The sequence below is a fragment of the Ochlerotatus camptorhynchus genome, unplaced genomic scaffold (genome assembly GCF_037179485.1).
Source record: "Ochlerotatus camptorhynchus isolate MF236.1 unplaced genomic scaffold, CSIRO-AGI_Acam_v1.1 ptg000292l, whole genome shotgun sequence".
Classification (NCBI taxonomy): Eukaryota; Metazoa; Arthropoda; class Insecta; order Diptera; family Culicidae; genus Ochlerotatus; species Ochlerotatus camptorhynchus.
Genome location: NW_027040781.1, coordinates 399,088 through 413,085, shown reverse-complemented (window position 1 = coordinate 413,085; position 13,998 = coordinate 399,088). Strand labels below are relative to the sequence as shown.

At 43.7% G+C, this 13,998-nt stretch overlaps 1 protein-coding gene across 3 annotated transcripts in view; it reads left to right on the top strand.

The window, feature by feature from the left end:
• Cad87A (cadherin-87A) overlaps nt 1-13,998 on the top strand; it is a 727,611-nt gene that overhangs the window by 374,025 nt on the left and 339,588 nt on the right. The window lies entirely within an intron of this gene.

Sequence of the window (13,998 nt, the reverse complement as noted above, 5' to 3'; positions counted from 1 at the left end):
GAAATTCCCTGCAACCTCCTCAGGCAGCAACGAAAATCTCCAACGAAATCACGCAAAACCTGCTCTGCCGAGAACGCGGGACAACTCCGTCGAAATTCCGTAGAACCTTCGTAGGCATCATCGGAAATCTCCACCGGAAACATGCGGAAGCTCCTCCACCGAAAATACGAGATAATACCGTAGAGATTTAATGAAACTTCCGTTGGCAGCACCAAAAATCACCACCGCGAATGTGAGAAAATTCCTTTGAAATTGGTACCTTCGCTGGCAGAATCCGAAACATCCATCAACATTATGTAGAACATCCTCCGTTGAGAACGCGAGAAAACGGTATTGAAATTACCCATTTTTTTGGGTCATAAATACCTTATGTAATTTTAATTTATTCATTTGTCAACATCAACAGACTCAATGTAGCCCCAATGTAATTCATTTAGTCAAACCGAGTCAAACGTAATCCTGGTGGATGAACTCGTTATCAAGACTAACAAAAATCCTAGAACCTTCGTTGGCAGCATGTAAAATCTTCGCCGAAATCATGCAGAACCTCATCCGCCAAGAAGACAAGGAAAATCCGTTGAAATTTTCAAAAACTCCCGCTGGCAGCATCCAAAATCACCGAAATCACGTGGAACCTCGTCCGCCGAGAACGCGAGAAAACGCCGTCGATATGCCCTGGAACTTTTGTCAGCAGCATCCAACCCCGTCACTGGTATCGTGCAGAACCTCCTTTGTCGACAATGCGGGGAAACCCCGTTGAAAGTCCCAGGGTTGGCAGCATCTGAATTTTCGAGGGAAGTTTCGACGGAGTTTTCACCTGTTCATGGTGGAGAGGGTTCCGGTTAATTTCAGTGGAGATTTTCGGTGCTGCCAACGGAGGTTCCAGTGAGTTTCAACGGAGTTTTCTCGCGTTTTCGGCAGAGGAGGTTCTGCACGATTCCGGTGGAGATTTCTGGTGGTCGAGGAGCTTCTGAAATAACTTTCACGAGTCAGGAGTGTGGATTTGAGCGAACCCAGGCGAAGTACAAAACAGGGCAGAACTTTTCGTGCATGGATGCATGTATTACAATAAATACACCTCAAGTGATCTCCCCCTAGGCAGCACCCCTTTTATCAAGGTATATTTTACGACACGCGCTAAACTTTGGAATTCAGCATGTCATGTTTTTTCTAAGTCTGAAAATGTCTGATAATTTGTCAATTTTGTTGCATTCAGGCTGAGCTATTGAGAGTCCTGAATGTACTGCCTGAGATTGATGAAGAGCTACAGTAAAATGAATTCGGAGATATTGCAAAACCTCTTGCTTGTCTTTGAATATGGAGATTTGTGTTTGTGGTGTTCATACTATTTTTGTTTAAGATGAAGCGACTGAAGACTCCAGCACGCCATGAATTAGTTGCTAAGAGCGTGTTTAATTGGTTTCAATAAAATTATCATTCTGTTCTTGACCGTCGATGAAACAAGTTAATTTCATTCTTCGGTCCGACCTACGGCATATTCCCATAGGTTATGGGCCTTTGTGAAGAAAATTCAAGAAGCTGTTCAAGCGAAAGTTTTTTCCACCGTATAACCAAGATTTTTTCACGTTCCCGGTATGGGCGGATGCAAGTTCGGTCTAGAAAAGCTGAAGAATGGCGGATACGAATGTTGGAAATTCAAGGTGAAAACGCTGTTGGTAAGAGAAAATCTCTGGAAGCACGTTACGGAGGCCGCCCCTGAACCTCTAACGAACGCGTGGAAAGAAGGAGATGCCAAAGCACGGGCCACCATCGTTTTGCTCGTAGATGACTGTCAGCACCCGCTGATCCGGAACTGCAAGACCGCCATGGAGACCTGGAACGAGTTGAAGAAGCATCACCAGAAGACGACGATGTCCACTCGTGCCTCGTACCTGAAAAGCTGTGCAAAGCTGAGTACAACGAAGACGGGGACATGGAAGGCCATCTTTTCCGGATGGAACAACTGTTCGCAAGCCTCGCGAACGCGGGCCAGGATCTCGAATCCAGCCTGAAAGTGGCGATGATATTGAAGAGTTTGCCTGATTCTTTCGATGCCCTAACAACTGCGTTGGAAAGCCGTTCCGACAAGGAGCTTACCATGAAACATAAATTGCTGGATGAACCACAGAAGCGTGCTGAAAAATGTCATCGTGGGGAGTCCATTTTGCGTGCTGGTGGCGACAAGAAGGTTGTGTGCCACAACTGTCATAAACCCGGACACATGAAGCGAGAATGCCCAGCGGCAAGAGCTGGTGACGGAAGAGCAAGCAGCAATTCGAAGCCGAAGAAAAGTCAAGGTTCAAAAGCGAAGATTGGCAACGCGAACCCGTTTGCGTTTATGGCTACTGCGACCGAAAATAAATCGAAGGTATGGATCGTCGATTCTGCAGCAGATGTTGTTTTCTCTGGTTGCCGTGGTGGCATTATACAACGTAACGGAGTCGTAGCAGCCGTAGCGAATAAAATTGGTGGGTTGTACCAGTTGAAGTTTGCGGAAGAGCGCGGTATGCATGCGTCACACCACAAAAAGGACTGCATCCACCATTGGCATCGGAAGCTAGGTCATCGTGATCCCGAAGCAATTCAGCGAGCTGTGTATGAGAATTTGGCGACGGGCGTGACCATCCACAAGTTGAAGTGTTCAAGACATGTGAGTGATGTGTCGAAGGCAAGCTAACTCGACTACCGTTTCCAAGAAAACTCGATAGACAATCAGCAAGGATCCTGGATATAGTGCACACGGATATCTGCGGTCCAATGAACACGCTATCGCCTAGCGGTGCACGATATATCCTTACGATGATCGACGATTTTAGTCGATACACAATGGTGTATTTCCTCAAGAGAAATTCAGAAGCAGCGGAAATAATAGAGGATTACGTGAGTATGGTGCACAATCGATTCGGAAGAAATCCAACGGTTATTCGCTCGGACGTTTGGGACGATTCTAAAGGAGAATGGAATAGCGCACCAGTATACGGTATGCACCGGAGCAAAACGGAGTCTTCTTCTTCTTCGCATTTCAAGCTTATTGCATATCGTATATTAGCTTATTGCGTGCTCTCAACTTAGTGTTCTAGATGCACTTCCACAGTTATTAATTGAGAGCTTTCGATGCCTGTACCATTTTTGCATTGGTATAATTGTGTGGCAAGTCCAATCATACTTCTATGCCCAGGGAAGTCGAGAAATTTTCCAACCCGAAAAATTCCTAGGCTTGGCCGGGAGTCGAACCCAGCCACCTCCAGCATGGTCTTGCTTTGTAGCTGCGGCTTTACCGACTGAGCTAAGGGAGGCCGGAGTCGCGGAGAGGAAAAACCGGTCGATTGTAAAAATGTCTAGATGCACGCTGATCGACGCAAAGATGGGCTACCAGTTCTAGGCGGAAGCGGTCAACACGGCCGTGCACCTGCAGAATATACTTTCATCACGGTCCATCGATAAAACATTTTTCGAGCATTCGTTTGGGAAGAAACCGGATTACGAACGATTGCATATTTTGCGAGTGTCACAAGGCGTTCCGGTTCATCGATAAAGCAACGAAGAAGGTCGTAATCAGCCGTGATGATCAATTCGTTAAAATCGAGGATGATATCGAAAACGAGGGTTCAACGTCACCGAGTATTGTGGAATACGAGTCTGAAGTATCGCAGGAAACTACAGAAGAGGAAGAAGAATCTGATGATGACGAGTCGGTTCAGGAGGAGTGTGAGTCAGATACCTCGTCCTATGACTCAACATGCGACGGCATCGATGAGGGCAACTAATACGAAAGCGATACTACAGCTGTGGAAACGCCACTCCGGCGTTCGACCAGAAATTCGAGGGGACAGATACCGGTTCGTTATCCAGAAACACTTGAATGGCACGCAGGCTTGTGGTGGAACCAAGAACATTCGCTGAGGCAATGCACGGGCCAGAGGTGGAACAGTGGCGTACGGCGATGGATAAAGAGATCAAATCGTTGAAGGAACATGGTACCTGGAAGCTAGCGAAACTGCCCGCAGACCGCAAAGCAGTCGGCAGTAAATGGATATTCAAGCGAAAACTCGATGAGGACGGCAACATTATGCGGTACAAGGCGCGTCTGGTTGCGCAAGGATTTTCCCAGAAGTATAAAACGGACTTCGACGAAGTGTTCGCGCCGGTGGTAACATTTAGGACACTGCTGACGATTGCCAGTGAACGAAACATGCTGATGAAACATGCGGACGTGAAGACCGCCTATCTCCACGGCGATCTGGACGATACGATTTTCATGCGACAACCGCCAGGCTACGAAGCTGATGATGTGGATGCGGTATGTCTGTTGCAGAAAAGCTTGTACGGTCTCAAACGACATTTTTGGAACAAGAAACTGGACGGTGTATTAAAGCATCTTGGTTTCACACAGTCAGCAAATGATCCATGTTTGTAAGTGCGACGTCGAGGCAAGCAATTCACGTATTTAGTCATCTACGTGGACGATATGGTCATCGTTTGCCACACCGAAGCGGAGTACAACGAGTTCATTGCAGCCCTTAACCGTAGCTTTACGGTAACATCGTTGGGAGACATCCGCCATTTCCTGGGCATCCAAGTTCGACGCAACTAGAAGGAGTTTTTTCTCAACCAGCGGGCTTACATCCAGAAGTTGTTGGAGCGTTTTGGGTTGACTGACGCAAAGTCATCGAAGATTCCTTTGGACCCTGGCCACCTGCAACAAAAGGAGGAGAACGAGCGACTGCCGAACAATCACCAGTACTCAAGTTTGGTTGGTGGTTTGTTGTACGTGCCTGTAAACACTCGACCGGACATCGCGGTCAGCGTATCGATTCCTGGAAAATCGGTAAGCTGCCCATCACAAGTGGATTGGACGGTAGCGAAACGGATTCTTCTATACCTCAAGTTCACCAACGACTACGAACTTGTACTTGGATCAGGAGGAGCTGTCTTAGAAGTTTACGTCGACGCTGACTGGGCCGTTGATGTGAAGACCCGAAAGTCGAATTCTGGATTTCTGGTAGTGTTTGGTGGTGGTCCAATCCATTGGGCATCCCGGAAGCAGACATGTGTTGCTTTGAGCAGCACAGAAGCTGAGTTTGTGGCACTCGCTGAGTGTTGTAAAGAGTTCGGCTGTTGCAAGATTTTTCCGTTGCCATGGCGAAACCGATCCAAATTCACGAGCACAACCAGTCGTGCATCAAGCAATAGAAATCAGGAAAAATCAACAACCGATCAAAGCACTTCGACACGAAATATCATTTCGTCCACCAGATGAAGGAGGAGGGCAAGATCTCGGTGCAATATTGCCTAACCGATAGCATGGTGGCGGATATGTTGACGAAACCATTAGCCAACCTGAAATTGAAGAGATTCCAACAGGCAGCTGGAGTACCAGCGTCGAGGAGGAGTGTTGAAGATGAAGCGACTGAAGACTCCAACAAGCCATGAATTAGTTGCTAAGAGCGTGTTTAATTGGTTTCAATAAAATTTTTATTCTGTTCTTGACCGTCGATGAAACAAGTTCATTCCATTCTTCAGTCCGACCTACGGCATATTCCCATAAATTTCAAGCAAGCAGATTAAGCTGGACACAATTGATGCACGGAATTAGCCAATTTTCTTCAGACAACCAAACTGTTTTCAAATTTCAGTTGAATTAATTTGATTTTAGTTCAATTGTTTATTTTTCGACACTTCGATGTGCAGTTATTCTAATTATAACAGAGAAAGAAGAGTAAAATTACTTAACCTTTTGGCATGCATCTAGTTCGAAGTTCCACATATGTTATTTGCTACAAAGTTTAACCCACAGTTTCTTAGCAATTAACTCACATATTCATAATACCCATTGTAACAAATCATGAATTGCCAACCTTCCGACACACGATGTGGAAGACATCGTTCAGACTTACACACATTCTTCCAGTGCGACAGTAAACTTTCCCATCCACAAGTCCCATCTACGTCGATAATTTGCTTCTTCCTAAACTTCCCCGTCTTTTCTTACCTGAGCTGAGGCGGTACAGTTCAGTGAGCCTAATCCGTTCCACACACTCTCGCACACTCACACACCAATATAGTCAAAGTAAAATTGGCGATAAAAGTTTATGGCGCCGCACAAATAACCAGCTCTGCCTGCAACCTTCCCTGACTTGATCCCGTCATCCTCCTCGTCATGACGATCAACATTCCCTTGGAATGTCCTTGCAGTGTCTTTGAAAATGGACACCACCCAAAATCTGGTTTCTCAATGTCGATGTTGAATATAAATAACTGATTGGAAACTTTTCACAGTGGAATAGTTCTTCTTCCCACCTGGCCATATTTTTGTGATTTTGGACCTGGGCGCGCCCCGAGTGAGTAAATGTTGGGGAAGACGACAAAGTTTGTTTTTCCCGCCAGTCGCTGTTTGTCGCCGGATGAAAGGACTCGTATCTCTTCCTTGGATCCCAGCAACCGGCGGCAGCCCGAGGGTGCTTTACGACCGACATTCTGTTGAAACATTTAGGATACGCACCCGGTAAAGGATTGATAGGCGATGGGGTGTGGGGGAATTGATTTCGCCCGAGGCCAACAAAGACAAAAGACCGCACCCCAAAAGAAAGATCAGGAGAAAACTAATTTTGCCTGAAAGTTAAATTGCAGCTGAAATTGGATTTTCCAAAGTTATTGCCCCTTTTGTCGGGTGGGAAAGTGTTGGTTTTTAATTAAGTGATAAATGGGTCACACCTGTCCTGAACCATTTCCGGGAGGAGAAGTTTGAATGCAGAATTTACTTCACAAACAACTTGCTCAACAACCATTACCAGCATCTGTGTCGGTCGGAACTCATGTATCATCCCCATCCGTTGCGAAACGTGTGCTTACACGCACACCACCGCCGCTCGGAAAGACACGTGTTCTTCAGGACGTTTCGAGTGACAAATGTTAGCCACAGTCACATAGATTATGTAGGTGCGAAATAGCCCCACCCCCGCCATGTCCGCTCAGCCCATGAATATATAGCCACTCTTCTTCATAAATCATTGCAATATCTTTGCCCGGAGTCAGTTTTTCCGTTTCCTTATGGGCTTTGTTCTACAAAGGCGGAAGTGAGTCCCAGATTTCTCTCGTGAAACTCAACCCTCTTACGGAGTGAATCAAAGCCTCGTAGCTCGTTATGTCGAATTGGAAGAAAAACGACCTCGCACATACTCCGCACTGTCTCCGGTCCGGTTTGGCCCTGCCCGGACCCAGCTATGGAAGAGGCCATCGATACGTTAAGGCACGTGCCGGCAATCAAAAAGCTGAAACAAGTGTCAGAAATTTAATTATTGAGAAGCGGATCGTGACTTGCTTCATTTCATTTCGATTTATTGCCTCCGTTGGTCGTGCCCGTTTGGTCCTGTCCGCTTGGTCGTTGTCCTTGGCCGACGGGTGTACACGGCGATAAATGGGGGGAAGTTTTTCTCGCGGTAGACTCCGATGACGATTATTCACTCACTTTTGACAAGCGGCAGTCATAGGCGACAATTGGAGAATTGGCCACATTATCAGCTTCGAAAAGCGGTTTATTATTTTAATCGACACATCCAGTGGAAGCCAGAAAAGTTTCAAAAACCGGAAGTAAATTCCAGGAGCAGCCATTTCCAGGGGAAGTCAGAAGAAGCTCGGAAAAATCTTCCCATAGAGGTCGGAAAAACAAACCTACCGAGAATGACTCTTTGAGACGAATGAAACTTCTGGGAGAATTCTGGGAGAAGATTAATGAGACTTCCTGGAGAAGACGAAATAAGCTTCCTGGAGAAGACGGAAGAAACTTCCTGGAGACGCTGGAAGTAACTTCCTTAGGTAGATTGGAAGAAATTTCTGGAGAAAGTAGGAAGACAGAGCGCTTATGAACCTGTCGACAGAATCTGCAAGGATAAATTAAGGAAAAAATCCGGTAGAAAGATATTTCTGTGGGATTTTTGCACAAAAAAAAACTTTGGAGAATGGCTTATGAAGAACCTTCCAAAGACGAAAGAAACTTCTGGGATAATTCGATAGCTAAATCCGGTGGAAGATTAGTGGGACTTCCTGGAGAAGACGGAAGAAACTTCCTGTAGAAGATTGAAGAAACTTCCTGGAGACGCTGGAATTAACTTCCTGAGGTAGATTAGAAGAAACTTCTGGAGAAAGTCGGATGTCAGAGCGCTTACGGCAAGAGCGTAGCCAGGTTTCGAGCTAGGGAGGGGTGAATTGGAAAATTTTGGCCGAATGCCATTTCACCGCAAGCCTTTGTGTTGCTGGGCTTAGGGCAACTACCCCTCCATGCCCCTTCTGGCTACGACTATGGCTTACGGAACTGTCAACAGAAACTGCAACGAGAAAAAATCTGGAAGTAGGGCAGAGAACTACTTCGGCCTAATCGCCCATTTTGGGCCTATCGAGCAGAAAACCTCAAATCAATCCATGATTTCAGAGTTAACAAGTCAATTATGAGTTTGGTACGATACTTTAGTTAATAAGCTACGGAACGAAGTCAATGAGAACGCGTGATATGAAGGTTTGCACCCATTATTCCCAAAAACAAAAGAAGCACTCCTACCGAATCATTTTTTTTCTTCATCCGATAGGCTGAAGTGGATTCATTGGCGTTTCAATGGCGTTTCAATGCGTTAGGCTGAGTTTAGAATCCGTAGGCCGAGTTTGGCGACAAGAAGCAGTGTTAGACTTTTAACAATATCTCAACGATTGGTTTCTCTTTATCAAATCTTAAGGTACATACGGAAAGGTAAATAAATTTGGAAGCCATCAGTAATAATAACATTCCTTTTGGTGCTGAACTGCGCTAGATTAAGAAAGATAAAGTGCGGGTTGTGCTTAATACGCCGGAAATGGGGTATTTAACCCTAAGATATTTCTGGGGGATGTTAACACAATATTCCTTGAAGTTCCTTACATGTTTTACTAATCCAAAAAAATTCCTGATGTTCATAAAACATCCCTGAAGACCCAAAATGTGCCTGAAGTTTTCGGAACATTCCTGAAATATATCTTATAGTTCTTCGGTACTCCTTAAAAGTTCTTGCAATTTTCCAGAAGTTGGTGGGTCTGCTTAGAAGTTCTCTGATCATCCTCTAGGTATTCGGAACTTTCCTGATTATAATGAAACTACCTGAAAAAATCTTCGAAGATCTCCGGACAATCTTGAAGATTTTGGATTTTCTTACGTGCTCTCTCAATTTTCTTGAAATTAATAGAACATCAGCATTGAAATTCTATGATCATCCAAATTTTTATAAATTTGTTAATTTCTTGAAACTGCCATTATTTAGAAAGCACGGAACTTCCCTTTGAATGTTTTCACTATTTTCTGATTTCCATGTAACTTCCATAACGTTCCCAAAATTGTCATGAACTCCTCGGAACTATGCTGAAGTTTTCGGAAATTCACTGAGTTGGACTCTTCTCTGAACTCCTTTAATGTATCAGTAATTTCCTCGACATCAATAGATCCTGATGTTCTCTAAATTCTCCTTAAATGAATGGAGCTATCCTGAAGTTCTTTGGACTTGTAAACTTTTCGAAATATTTCTGATGCTTTCGTAAGTTCAGTGGAGTTCTCTGGACTTTCCTGAAATTCCCGCGTTCTCGATTTTTGAGAAGTTAATGAAATTGTCTTTATTTTAACTTACCCTTACAGATCTTGAAAGTTCCAACAGTTTTCTGGACACTAATGGAAGCATCCCTTAAGATTCGGGGAGTTTAAAAAACTATGGGGTTGTACGCAATGGTGACGTAGGACTACGTGCTCTTACATAATAAATCTTATTTGTTAACTGTACCAGGAGCTTGTGTTTTGTGTAGTAATAGGAATTTTAGCGGGGTACTCTCTGTTTATACTCTTTAGTATGACGCGCTTAACATAGGTGGCCCACAGCGACTCACGAAGAGCTACTGATTCCGATCAATAGCGGTGTGGCTTCTTCCTCCTTCTATGGATGCTCATGTGGGCTGCAGCTCGCTGCTTGCAAGCAGCCTTTCGTTGTGTACTGGAGAACACCACCACTCACCATGCGGTTATTGAATAAACACCGTTTGGTGAGACCGGCAACAGTTACACATTCGCGCAATTTTCAATAGTGACAATTTGAAAAATGATTGGGTCTTAATTTTAACAGAATCGTAGACAAAATTCCTATCGATTGTCGTATTAAGAATTTAAATCCATCATCTCTGGATCAAAATAAGACCACTTTCATATCGCGACTGACTTTGGTTGTTGATATTGCACTCTCAAGAACATGGTATGTTAGATTTAAACAATTAAACAATTAAAAAAAAAATAACAAGAGCTGTTACGCCCTAATTCCAGCTCTATCTTGATATGGGAACTGACATCCGATCGATGACCTTGACAAATGTGCAAAAAATACTCTTTTAAAAATTTATGGTGGTTCTGAAAAAGACCGTTTTGTCGTGGTGGTTGAGTAATGCTGAGCTATTAGGGTGTTAAACACATATGAGGCTGGTGAGCTGTATGTTGTTTGGAATGAGCGTGACGCGCTTGACATGGAAGGCCCACAGCGGCTCACGAAGAGCTACTAATTCCGATCAATAGTAGCGCGGCTTCTTCCTCCTTCTATGGATGCTCATGTCGGCTGCAGCTTACTGCTTCCAGGTAGCCTTTCAAACAATGTTCAACGCCACGCGCCGAAAGCATTGCTGCCAACGACACCACCACAAACGGTGATTGGACTGAATCCGATCAGCGGTTGAGGGCAGCCCTGATAGCTTATGGGGAACCTTTCATTGTGTACTGGAGAACACCACCACTCACCACGTGGTGATTGAATAAACACTGTTTGGTGAGATCGGATGAAATTCAACTTTGAAATCTGTGTTAGGGAAATCGCTTTTCGCAGGCAATCGATGATATTTTTTTATTATCATAGCACCAATTGCAATTTTCAATAGTGACAATTTGAAAAATGATAAAAACTTTAATTTAACAGATGCGTAGAAATATTTCTAATCCATTGGTGATAAAATTATTGAAATTGGTCCAGTGGCAGCTGAGTTATTAACGTTCAATATCTTTCATAATTTTGTTATATGTTCCATTTTCGGTTTTCACAAAGTGTACCTCCATATAGAAATCACAGACGCAGTCCTACGTCAAAAAATAATCTGACCGGAAAAGATGGACGAACGTTTCGAGCGAAGCCAGAAGAGGCTTGCAAGGGAAGAATTGGAAAATAACTTACGGGGTAATGAAGAAGATACTTCCAAGGCAAGATTAAATAAACTTCTGGAAGTTCATAAATTAACATGTTGATGAACGTATTTGTGCATAAAAGTATTTACCGAATCCCAGGAATAACAGGGAGGCCTAAGCAGCTGTTTTTCGATTCCTCGATAGCCAACATTTTTTTTAGATGCATGTGAGATATTCAGAAAACCTCTCTCACAATAGTTTCCTCTGACAGTTCTGCGCAGACGGGCAATAATTATTTTGATTATTTAAAAAAAAGTAAGAGGTTGTATCTAAGGCACGACCGTAGACTTGACGTAGAATTACGAAAGGAAGTTTTGATGTCACAGCAAAAGTATAGCAACTCGTTATCAGCGGAAAAGTTCGATAGGTTGAAATTCGGAAGCAGTTTGAGAGTTCTGGTTTTGAGGTACTCAAAAAATTGATTGTCTTAAGTTTAACAGATTCGTAGAAAAATTTCCTATCGATTGGCGTATTAAGAATTAAAATCCATCATCTCTGGATCAAAATCAGACCACTTTCATGCCGCGACATAAATACATGGTATGTTAGATTTAAACTAACGGAAACTGACATTCGATTGATGACATTGACAAATGTCCAGACAATACTCTTTAGCAAATTGATGGTGGTCTTGAGCATGTTGAGTAATGCTGAGCTATTAGGGGGTACAACACAGATGAGGCTGGTGAGCTGTATGTTGTTTGGAACGATGGTGACGTGCTTGGCATAGATGACCCACAGCAACTTACGAAGAGCTACTGAATTCGATCAGTAGCGGTGAAGCTTCTTCCTCCTTCTTCGGTGAATGAACGCTCATGTGGGCTGCAACTCGCTGCTTGCAGGCAGCCTTTCGTTGTGCACTGGTGAACAGTGTTCAACGCCACGGGGCGAAAGCACTGCTGCTGTTGCTGACGACCGACCGGACACCAGCACACACGGTGATTGAATAACCACCGTTCGGCGAGACCGGATGGAATTCGATTTTGAAATCTGTATCTGGGAAAGCGCTTTTCGTAGGCAATCGGTGATAATTTTGATCACCATTGCAACAGTTGGACATTTGTGTAATTTTCAATAGTGACCTATTACAAATTTATAAACTGATCATTTTGGCAAATTCGTAGAAAAATTTCCAATGGTTTGGTTTGTTTATAATTAAAATCCATCCGCTATTGACAGAGTTATAGATGGTCAAAACCTGACCTCTTTTCATACCGCGGTTGATTTTGGTTTGTTTGCAATTGCACCACCAATATGTTGCCGAAGGACGTAATCCTACGTCAAAATAGGAAAAAATCGGTATCAAGTTCAAAAATCGGTATAAATACTGATAAATCGGCATATCTGGCAACGCTGGTATCATCCTTCGATGGTCGATTTCTACACGTTTTTTAACGTGGTACATATCAAAAAACTTCAAGACATTTCCAATAGTTTCATGAAAGTTACAGGAACTTTTTAGAAATTCTGAGAAGTTCTCGGAGCTCCAGAAAAAATCAGGGAAGTTCAGAGCTATATAGGGGAAATGGCTCTAATGTTGGCCTATGGATCTAAGATTGGGCTCATCGATAAAAATCTGCTATTTATCAATTTTATCTAGATGAACGTGTCATTGGGACGGTACCAATGAATATTTTTGGTCGCTATTGAAAATTTAGTCGATTGCTGAATTTTTGTATGGGCACAAATTAGGGGTATTTAGGCCGACATTACATCCATTTCCTCTAGATCAATTTTGAAAACTTCAATGATGGTTCATGAAGTTTAGGATAATCCATAAAATCCAGAGATTACTTAGAAACATCAGCAAAATTCTGAGAACTACAGGAAAGTCGAGAATTGTGGAGAAGTTTATAAATCCTTAAGGGTCAATTCTGAGAACATCAATGCAAATCCATGAACGTCAAACAAAATTTAGACGAATATCAGAGCATTTCACGACAGTTCCATTAACATCAAGATAATTCCTGGAGCTTCACAAAAACTTCAAGAAATTTCAGAAAACTTCAAAAGTTCAAAGATCTTCAGGAAAGTTCAGAGACCTCTGGCCCATCAGAAACTCTTCTCAGTGTCTGCGGAGATGCGGACGTTTCTAAAGCTAGTGGAAAAGTCGGATTTGGAATCGTAGATCCTACCTGACCGCCAACAAACCCATCTGCATCTTATCAGACGCCGCCAGTGCCTTTTCACAACCCGGACAGGCTTTAATGCAGCGCTGTGTGTATTTCTCAATACTTTTCCCCTCTCCGAAATGTCCACAATCGTCGTGGTAGTGCTTCAGCAATCTCCACCGAATATTCGCTGGAACCACCCAGCATCTTTTGTCATCCAGCTTCCGGTACAATCGCTGGTTCTCCATCACGTAATTCTGCTGAACTTGTCTCTGCTCATCGGATTCCGGATCTCCATTCGTCTGCTCGATAATTTTCACCAGCTTTGGATCACAACGCTGCATGGACAACCGGTGCGTCACCGATGCTTATCTCGAGTAACCATATGCCCTCACCCATCGACTGAACCTCAGTAGTCATCAGTAGCACAGCTGCCAATCCCATCGCCGACGCATCAGTATGCAATTCCAGGTCACGATTTGGATCAAATAATGCCAATAGCGGCCTGCTTGTCAGAATGAACTTGATCGCTTCAAACGCCTCCTGCTGCTCATTCTCCCACTCGAAAACTGCATCCTTCTTCAGAAGCCGATAGAGTGGCGCTGCAATAATGACCTTTGGCGAATCTGCGGAAAAAAACCCAGAGAGGCCAATAAACTG